The 10,000-nt window shown below is 44.9% G+C and overlaps 1 protein-coding gene across 1 annotated transcript in view; it reads right to left on the reverse strand.

Annotated features, from left to right (window-relative positions):
* The window catches only part of LOC118381498 (hormonally up-regulated neu tumor-associated kinase homolog A-like), a 61,550-nt gene that overhangs the window by 15,861 nt on the left and 35,689 nt on the right, over positions 1 to 10,000 (reverse strand). The gene's annotated exons all lie outside the window — the stretch shown is intronic.

Below are 10,000 nucleotides of genomic sequence, written 5' to 3' on the forward strand. Positions count from 1 at the left end.
AGTAATATAGGAATATACAGTATTATACAGTAATATAGGAATATACAGTATCGTAAAGTAATGTACAGTATTAGATTTATACAGTGATATACATTATTATACAGTAATATACAGTATTATACAGTAATATAGGAATATACAGTATTATAAAGTATTATACAGTATTAGAGTTATACAGTAATATACAGAAACATACAGTAATATAAAGTATTATACAGTAATATACAGTATTATAAAGTATTATACAGTAATATAGTAATATACAGTATCATAAAGTATTATACTGTATTAGAGTTATACAGTAATATACAGTAATATACAGTGATATACACTACTATACAGTAATACACAGTAATATACAGTATTATAAAGTATTATACAGTATTATAAAGTATTATACAGTATTAGAGTTATACAGTAATATACAGTAATATACAGTGATATACAGTATTATACAGTAATATACAGTATTATAAAGTATTACACAGTATTAGAGATATACAGTAATATACAGCATTATAAAGTATGTGGAGGACTATGTATTTTTGTAAATAACAGCTGGTGCACGATATCTAAGGTTGTCTCAATCAATTGCTCGCCTGAGGTAGAGTATCTCATGATAAGCTGTAGACCCCACTATCTACCTATAGAGTTTTCATCTGTATTTGTCGTAGCTGTTTACATACCACCACAGTCAGATGCTGGCACTAAGACAGCATTGAATGAGCTGTATTCTGCCATAAGCAAACAAGAAAACACTCACCCAGAGGCGGCACTCCTAGTAGCCGGGGACTTTAATGCAGGGAAACTTAAATCCGTTTTACCAAATTTCTATCAGCATGTTAAATGTGCATCTAGAGGAAAAAAACAAGTGCATTGATGACGTTTTTTTCCCATCAGTGACCGTACGTACATACCCCAACCAGAAGCCATGGACTACAGGCAATATCCACACCGAGCTAAAGGCTAGAGCTGCCGCTTTCAAGGAGTGGGACTCTAACCTGGAAGCTAATATTGCAGGGCTTGCAAACCATTACAGAATACAAAGGGAAGAACAGCCGAGAGCTGCCCAATGACATGAGCCTACCAGACGAGCTATACTACTTCTATGCTCGCTTCGAGGCAAATAACACTGAAACATGCATGAGAGCACCAGCTGTACTGGAAGACTGTGTGATCACACTCTGCGCAGCCGATGTGAGTAAGACCTTTAAACAGGTCAACATTCACAAGGTCGCCGGGTTTGTGTACTGCGAGCATGCTTTGACCAACTGGCAAGTGTCTTCAATGACATTTTCAACCTCTCCCTGTCCGAGTCTGTAATACTTACATGTTTTAAGCAGATCACCATAGTCACTGTGCCCAAGAACACTAAGGTAACCTGCCTAAATGACTACCAACCAGTAGCACTCACGTCTGTAGCCATGAAGTGCTTTGAAAGGTTGATCATGGCTCACATCAACACCATTATCCCAGAAACCCTAGACCCACTCCAATTTGCATACTGCCCCAACAGATCCACACTGCCCTTTCCCACATGGACAAAAGGAACACCTATGTGAGAATGTTATTCATTGACTACAGCTCAGTGTTCAACACCATAGTGCCCTCAAAGCTCACCACTAAGCTAAGGACCCGGGGACTAAACACCTCCCTCTGCAACTGGATCCTGGACTTCCTGACGGGCCACCTCCAGGTGGTAAGGGAAGGTAACAACACAACTGCCACGCTGATCCTCAACACTGGGGCCCCTCAGGGGTGCGTGCTCAGTCCCCTCCTGTACTCCCTGTTCACTCATGACTGCATGGCCAGGCATGACTCCAACACCATCATTAAGTTTGCCGATGACACAAGAGTGGTAGGTCTGATCACCGACAACAATGAGACAGAATATATTGAGGAGGTCAGAGACTTGGCCGTGTGGTGCCAGGACAACAACCTCTCCTCAATGTGATCAAGACAAAGGAGATGATTGTGGACTACAGGAAAAAGAGGACCGAGCACACCCCCATTCTCATAGACGGGGCTGCAGTGGAGCATTTTGAGAGCTTCAAGTTCCTTGGTGTCACCAACAAACTAACATGGTCCAAGGACACCAAGACAGTCCTGAAGAGGGCACGACAAAACCTATTCCCCCTCAGGAGACTGAAAAGATTTGGCATGGGTCCTCAGATCCTCAAAAGGTTCCACATCTGCACCATCGAGAGCATCCTGACTGGTTGCATCACTGCCTGGTATGGCAACTGCTTGGCCTCCGACCGCAAGGCACTACAGAGGGTAGTGCGAACGGCCCAGTACATCACTGGGGCCAAGCTTCTTGCCATCCAGGACCTCTATACCAGGCGGTGTCAGAGGAAGGCTCTAAAACTTGTCAAAGACTCCAGCCACCATAGTCATAGACTGTTCTCTCTGTTACTGCACGGCAAGCGGTACCGGAGCGCCAAGTCTTCTTAACCTGTTGATCCTACCCCCTACTTTTTCGAACTTTCTGTTAAAATTTGCGCAACATTTCAGCGCCCTGCTACTCATGCCAGGAATATAGTATATGAATATGATTAGAATGTGTGGATAGAAAACACTCAGACGTTTCTAAAACTGGTTAAATCACGGCTGTGACTATAGCAGAACGTGTGTTTCATCGAAAAGCGCAGGAAAATCTGATCACTGAAAACTGGAAAATATATCAATGCGCCACTTGAATGTATTGTTGAATAGAAACCACATTACCTGGAGCCGAGGTTGCAATACCCACAGCTTCCACACGATGTCAACAGCCTTGTCTTTTGCCTAGGATTTGTTTCTTGGTCAAACGGACAAGAGGCAGCCCATTTCTTCCGTCTCCGACCGGATATTTTGGTTGAGATTTACCCGGACATTATTTCAAGACGTACAGCTATAGAATATACATCGCCTCGTGATCAATTTGATCGATTATTAACATTTACATTACATTTAAGTCATTTAGCAGACACTCTTATCCAGAGCGACTTACAAATTGGTGCATTCACCTTATGACATCCAGTAGAATAGTCACTTTACAATAGTGCATCTAAATCTTAAAGGGGGGTGAGAAGGATTACTTATCCTATCCTAGGTATTCCTTAAAGAGGTAGGGTTTCAGGAGTCTCCGGAAGGTGGTGATTGACTCCGCTGTCCTGGCGTCGTGAGGGAGTTTGTTCCACCATTGGGGGCCAGAGCAGCGAACAGTTTTGACTGGGCTGAGCGGGAACTGTACTTCCTCAGTGGTAGGGAGGCGAGCAGGCCAGAGGTGGATGAACGCAGTGCCCTTGTTTGGGTGTAGGGCCTGATCAGAGCCTGGAGGTACTGAGGTGCCGTTCCCCTCACAGCTCCGTAGGCAAGCACCATGGTCTTGTAGCGGATGCGAGCTTCAACTGGAAGCCAGTGGAGAGAGCGGAGGAGCGAGGTGACGTGAGAGAACTTGGGAAGGTTGAACACCAGACGGGCTGCGGCGTTCTGGATGAGTTGTAGGGGTTTAATGGCACAGGCAGGGAGCCCAGCCAACAGCGAGTTGCAGTAGTCCAGACAGGAGATGACAAGTGCCTGGATTAGGACCTGCGCCGCTTCCTGTGTGAGGCGTTTACTAATACCTAAAGTTGCATTACAAAAGTATTTCAAGTGTTTTGTGAAAGTTTATCGTCAACTTTTTTAATTAAAAATGACGCTGCTATAAAACGCTATTTTTTTCCTTGATCACACAGTCTTCATAGATCGATATCTAGGCTATATATGGACCGATTTAATCGGAAAAAAGACCCAATAGTGATGTTTATGAGACATCTAGGAGTGCCAACAAAGAAGATGGTCAAAGGTAATGAATGTTTTATATTTTATTTCTGCATTTTGTGTAGCGCCGACTATGCTAATTATTTTGTTTACGTCCCCTGCGGGTCTTTAGGGGTGTTGCATGCTATCAGATAATAGCTTCTCATGCTTTCGCCGAAAAGCATTTTAAAAATCTGACTTGTTGCCTGGATTCACAACGAGTGTAGCTTTAATTCAGTACCCTGCATGTGTATTTTAATGAACGTTTGAGTTTTAACGAGTGCTATTAGCATTTAGCGTAGCGTATTTGCATTTCCAGATGTCTAGATGGGACGCCTGCGTGCCGGGTGGAGGTAAGAGGTTTTAACAGCTTCTACCACCAAGCCAAAAGACTGATGAACACCTAATTAAATTAAACTACCCAGACTATTTGTATTGCCCCCTCCCCTTTTACACCACTGCTACTCTCTGTTGTTATCATCTATGCATAGTCACTTTAATAACTCTACCTACATGTACATATTACTCAAATAACCGGTGGCCCCGTACATTGACTCTTTACTGGTACCCCCTGTATATAGTCTCGCTATCGTTATTTTACTGCTGCTCTTTAATTACTTGTTACTTTTAGTTCTTATTTTTATCCATATTTTTTTTTAAACTGCATTGTTGGTTAGGGGCTCGTAATTCAGCATTTCATGGTTAGGTTGTATTCGCACATGTGACTAATGCAATTTGATTTGATTTGATTTGATTTGAATTATCTAGGGATATTAGATCCAATGTTGGTTGATACAGGCACTACGAGTTGGGCTCCCAAGTGGCGCAGCGGTCTAAGGCACTGCATCTCAGGACTAGAGGCGTTACTACAGACACCCTGGTTTGATTCCAGGCTGTATCACAACCCGGCTGTGATTGGGTGTCCCATAGGGCGGAGCACAATTGGTCCAGCGTCGTCCGGGTTTGGCCGGTGTAGGCCGTCATTGTAAATAACAATTTGTTCTTCACTGACTTACCTAGTTAAATAAAGGTTACATTTAAAATACAATTTTAATAAAAAAAACTGTCTTCACCGGCGTTACAAATGAGACATCAAAATATTCTGGAACGTTTCTCTCAAACACTTGTTGCTATCGCTATCGGTTCAACACTTGGCTGTCATTCAGAAAATTCCTTCCTGGGATCAAATGATAATTTGTGAGCTGTGAAAATATCATGGAGTAATTCAACAGCTTTTCACCAAATGCGCATTCCAGCAAGTATTATGCATAATTATTCATGATTAATTATCGATTCAGGTTTGTAAAATATCAAGGTAAGGTGACTCTTTCGGGTTAGAAGCATTTGATTTTTTTTTTAAATTGCAGTTATTATTATTTTGTATTTGTGTGCCAATGAAAACATTGTTCACTGCTTAACATGATACAACAAAATGTTACATTTACATTTCATTTGGGGGATATCTTTACAAACAAACAACTAGATCCACGGTTATTACAGGGTTCAACTGATTAACACTTTATATAACTACAAACTTACATAAATACATAAATGCAAATTCATCAAGACACCAACCACAATAAAGGGTTAAACATACTTTATAAATTGAACTTGTGAATTTTATTGAATATATTGATTATAATAATAAAAATTAAATTATAATAATTTGGATTCCCTTTTATATCTTAATGTAAAGACATTAAAAGAAATTGGCAGATTATTATCAATGATTTATCAACAGCTGTAACAAGTTGTCCAGTGTAGGTACCGGTACCCTAGTTTCTGGAAAGACCCATATACAGTAGACATGGATGTACACTTTCAGGCTTGTTGACAGGAGTTATTGTTCCAGCTGGCCTCTGGTGTGTATCACCCTTTCTCTCCGGTCCGTGGTTAAGCTAGAGGGGTCTGTGTCATAGTCTGTTTGTCTCGCTGGTGCTACAGGGGGGGATTTGGCTCTAACTGCCCACACTGCGTTCCAAATTGCACCCTACTTTTGACCGTGGCCCACAGAGCTCTGTAGAATATGTAGTGCGCTACATAGGGGATAGGGTGCTACTTTGGACTTATGCCCTGTTTCTGGTAAACAAAGGCCCTAATACACTTCACCCCCCCCCAAAGGGAGCCTTTTTGTTGTGCATGACGTGTCTGTCTCACAGAGCTTTAAGGACCCCTGTTCTTTGTCTGGTCAGAGGGCGGTGTCACGGAGAACGGTTTACGGACGAGACCCGGGTACCGTAGTCGAGTGGATTAACAGTGTGTGTGTGTGTGTGTGTGTGTGTGTGTGTGTGTGTGTGTGTGTGTGTGTGTGTGTGTGTGTGTGTGTGTGTGAATTGTGTGGGTGCGTGATCGTGTAAGGCAGTACGAAGGGGTCATTCAGCTGTCGTGTTTGGTGTTCATGACTACTACCACAGCTGAAATGGATACACCATGTGTAGAGTGTGTGTGTATGGTATGTGAGGGTGTGTGTGTGTGTGTGTGTGTAGGGATGGTTTGGGGTCAGGACTGTTTCCCATCTTGCTGAGAGGGAGATCACATTCTTCTGTTGATGAAGAGACCCAGGTCTTTGTTTAGAACTTATTAATGTAATATTTGATCAATAAATAGTTTGATGGTTTGAAATGTATACATTTGATTATCTGGTTTATATTGGCAAAATAGTTGAGTATCGTGAACACACACACACACACACACACACACACACACACACACACACACACACACACACACACACACGATATGAAGATATGGAAATCTGATACAACCCAACACTAGATGTCATCCCTCCATACCGCCACTCCTCTACCCCTCCATCCCTCCACTCCTCTACCCCTCCATACCTCCACTCCTCTACCCCTCCATCCCTCCACTCCTCTACCCCTCCATACCTCCACTCCTCTACCCTCCATACCGCCACTCCTCTACCCCTCCATCCCTCCACTCCTCTACCCCTCCATCCCTCCACTCCTCTACCCTCCATACCTCCACCTCTACCCCTCTACCCTCCATACCTCCACTCCTCTACCCCTCCATCCCTCCATACCGCCACTCCTCTACCCCTCCATACCTCCACTCCTCTACCCCTCCATCCCTCCATACCTCCACTCCTCTACCCCTCCATCCCTCCATACCTCCACTCCTCTACCCTCCATCCCTCCACTCCTCTACCCCTCCATCCCTCCATACCTCCACTCCTCTACCCTCCATCCCTCCATACCTCCACTCCTCTACCCCTCCATCCCTCCATACCTCTACCCTCCATCCCTCCATCCCTCCACTCCTCTACCCCTCCATCCCTCCATACCGCCACTCCTCTACCCCTCCATCCCTCCACTCCTCTACCCTCCATCCCTCCATACCGCCACTCCTCTACCCTCCATCCCTCCATACCGCCACTCCTCTACCCCTCCATCCCTCCACTCCTCTACCCCTCCATCCCTCCATACCGCCACTCCTCTACCCCTCCATCCCTCCATACCGCCACTCCTCTACCCCTCCATACCGCCACCTCTACCCCTCCATCCCTCCACTCCTCTACCCCTCCATACCTCCACTCCTCTACCCCTCCATCCCTCCATACCTCCACTCCTCTACCCCTCCATCCCTCCATACCGCCACTCCTCTACCCCTCCATCCCTCCATACCTCCACTCCTCTACCCCTCCATCCCTCCATACCTCCACTCCTCTACCCCTCCATCCCTCAACTCCTCTACCCCTCCATCCCTCCATACCTCCACTCCTCTACCCCTCCATACCTCCACTCCTCTACCCCTCCATCCCTCCACTCCTCTACCCCTCCATCCCTCCACTCCTCTACCCTCCATACCTCCACTCCTCTACCCTCCATCCCTCCATACCTCCACTCCTCTACCCCTCCATCCCTCCATACCTCCACTCCTCTACCCCTCCATCCCTCAACTCCTCTACCCCTCCATCCCTCCATACCTCCACTCCTCTACCCTCCATACCTCCACTCCTCTACCCCTCCATCCCTCCACTCCTCTACCCTCCATCCCTCCACTCCTCTACCCCTCCATCCCTCCATACCTCCACTCCTCTACCCCTCCATCCCTCCATACCTCCACTCCTCTACCCTCCATCCCTCCATACCTCCACTCCTCTACCCCTCCATCCATCCATACCTCCACTCCTCTACCCCTCCATCCCTCCACTCCTCTACCCCTCCATCCCTCCATACCTCCACTCCTCTACCCCTCCATCCCTCAACTCCTCTACCCCTCCATCCCTCCATACCTCCACTCCTCTACCCCTCCATACCTCCACTCCTCTACCCCTCCATCCCTCCACTCCTCTACCCCTCCATCCCTCCATACCTCCACTCCTCCATCCTCCATACCTCCACTCCTCTACCCCTCCATACCTCCACTCCTCTACCCTCCATCCCTCCACTCCTCTACCCCTCCATCCCTCCACTCCTCTACCCCTCCATCCCTCCATACCTCCACTCCTCTACCCCTCCATCCCTCCATACCGCCACTCCTCTACCCCCTCCATCCCTCCCATCCCTTCATCCCCATAAAACAGGTGAGACCACACACACACACACACGCCCCCAGACAGGGCAGCAGGTGCAGTAAAAGGATCAGACAGAGACTTCGTGATTTAGTATAAATATTTAAAATATTTTATAAGTCATCGTAAAATCTCGACACTCAAAAGCAAAAAGCTATTTATTACAAAAGAACCTTGAATGAAGTCCGTTCATTTCAACAACAGAAAAAAAACATGTTTTTTAAAAAGACTTAAAGACATTTCATATTTTCAAAAAGTTCAAAAGTTTTTAAATGTTCGTATTAAAATCGGTATTAAAACGGTATTAAAACGGTATTAAAACAGTCTTGCATGCAAGTGTTGACAGATATGAAACACATTCTATGTCAAAAGGGTGAAGCATTGTGTAAAGTGGAAGCATTTGCTCGTCCAATACGGTCTGGTGAATCAACGGTGTGACAATGTCAAATGTCACAGTCAATATGTACAAGGAGACAGTAGTAGTTTAAAAAAAATCATAGAATACAGAACACTAGAATCCATCATCGGGAACCTTTAGAACCTCCGGAATCATACAGTATTATTAATTACACAGTAAACTGGCACTACAACACCCATCGCTTCCATTCGTTCAGAAAGCACCTTGGCAATACTGTCGTTTACGGCAGGCAGAACACACACATAGCAATCAATCACAAACTACAGTCAGTATCACTGAAAGACGATATGAAATGTATCACTTTTTTACGAGCCGTGATAGTGGAAGGTCTACCCTCCTCTTCCTCCTCCTGTTTCAGTCTGAGGCAGGGCAGAGTTACAACACTCAGCAACTCATTGTAATCCCTTTGACACTTTTACATAACTTGTCTGTCTCAACAGGTAGATCTGCTAACAAGAGTCCCTAATGGTATCCTACTCATTCTATAGTCCATAGGGGTCTGGTTAAAAGCAGTGTGCTATGTAGGGAATAGAATACTATTCGGGAGGCACCCTAAGGAATGGATTGTCTAATAGTTAAACTGTCATATAGAATTATGTATATTTCACTGTCGTATAGAAGCTGATTGTATAACAGGTTGGCAGTTGGGCTCAGAACACAACCCTATAGGGAAGTCAGAGTGGTATGGAAGGTTATGTGACTGGCTAAGAAACAAACTAAATCGCTAGGATTCTGCAGTGTTTGGTTCCAGTGGAACACACCATCACCGTGGAAACCGTAGAATTAGAACGCGTTCTAATTCCGCGGTAGAACCCACAGTTGATGGTCAGGTTCCGTTGGAATGAAACCAAAGCGGAAATTCCACATAACTAATCGACTGATCTTAACCACAGATCACAGAATTGGTTTTAATGAATGTGACAGCAGAAAGGTGAGACTGACAGGCAGCTGTTGGTATTGGTTGACTCTAACTATGTGGCTTAACGTACACAACCACAGTAAATATCAAGCTGAAGGAACTTCCTAGAACAATGACACAACAGTCTTCCAGGGAAATCAGCCCTGACGTCGTTGTAGGTTTGGTTTACAATAGTTAGATAATACAGCCATTTCCACTGTAAAAACCTCACCTTAATTTCCCTGAATGTGTGTGTGTGTGTGTGTGTGTGTGTGTGTGTCACTCAGCCCTCTCTCACAAAACAATTATGTAACAACGACAGGTAAAACTCTGACACTGTAGAGCTTTACTTCACATGTTCCAGTCA

Source organism: Oncorhynchus keta, chromosome 6 (assembly GCF_023373465.1).
Source record: "Oncorhynchus keta strain PuntledgeMale-10-30-2019 chromosome 6, Oket_V2, whole genome shotgun sequence".
NCBI lineage: Eukaryota > Metazoa > Chordata > Actinopteri > Salmoniformes > Salmonidae > Oncorhynchus > Oncorhynchus keta.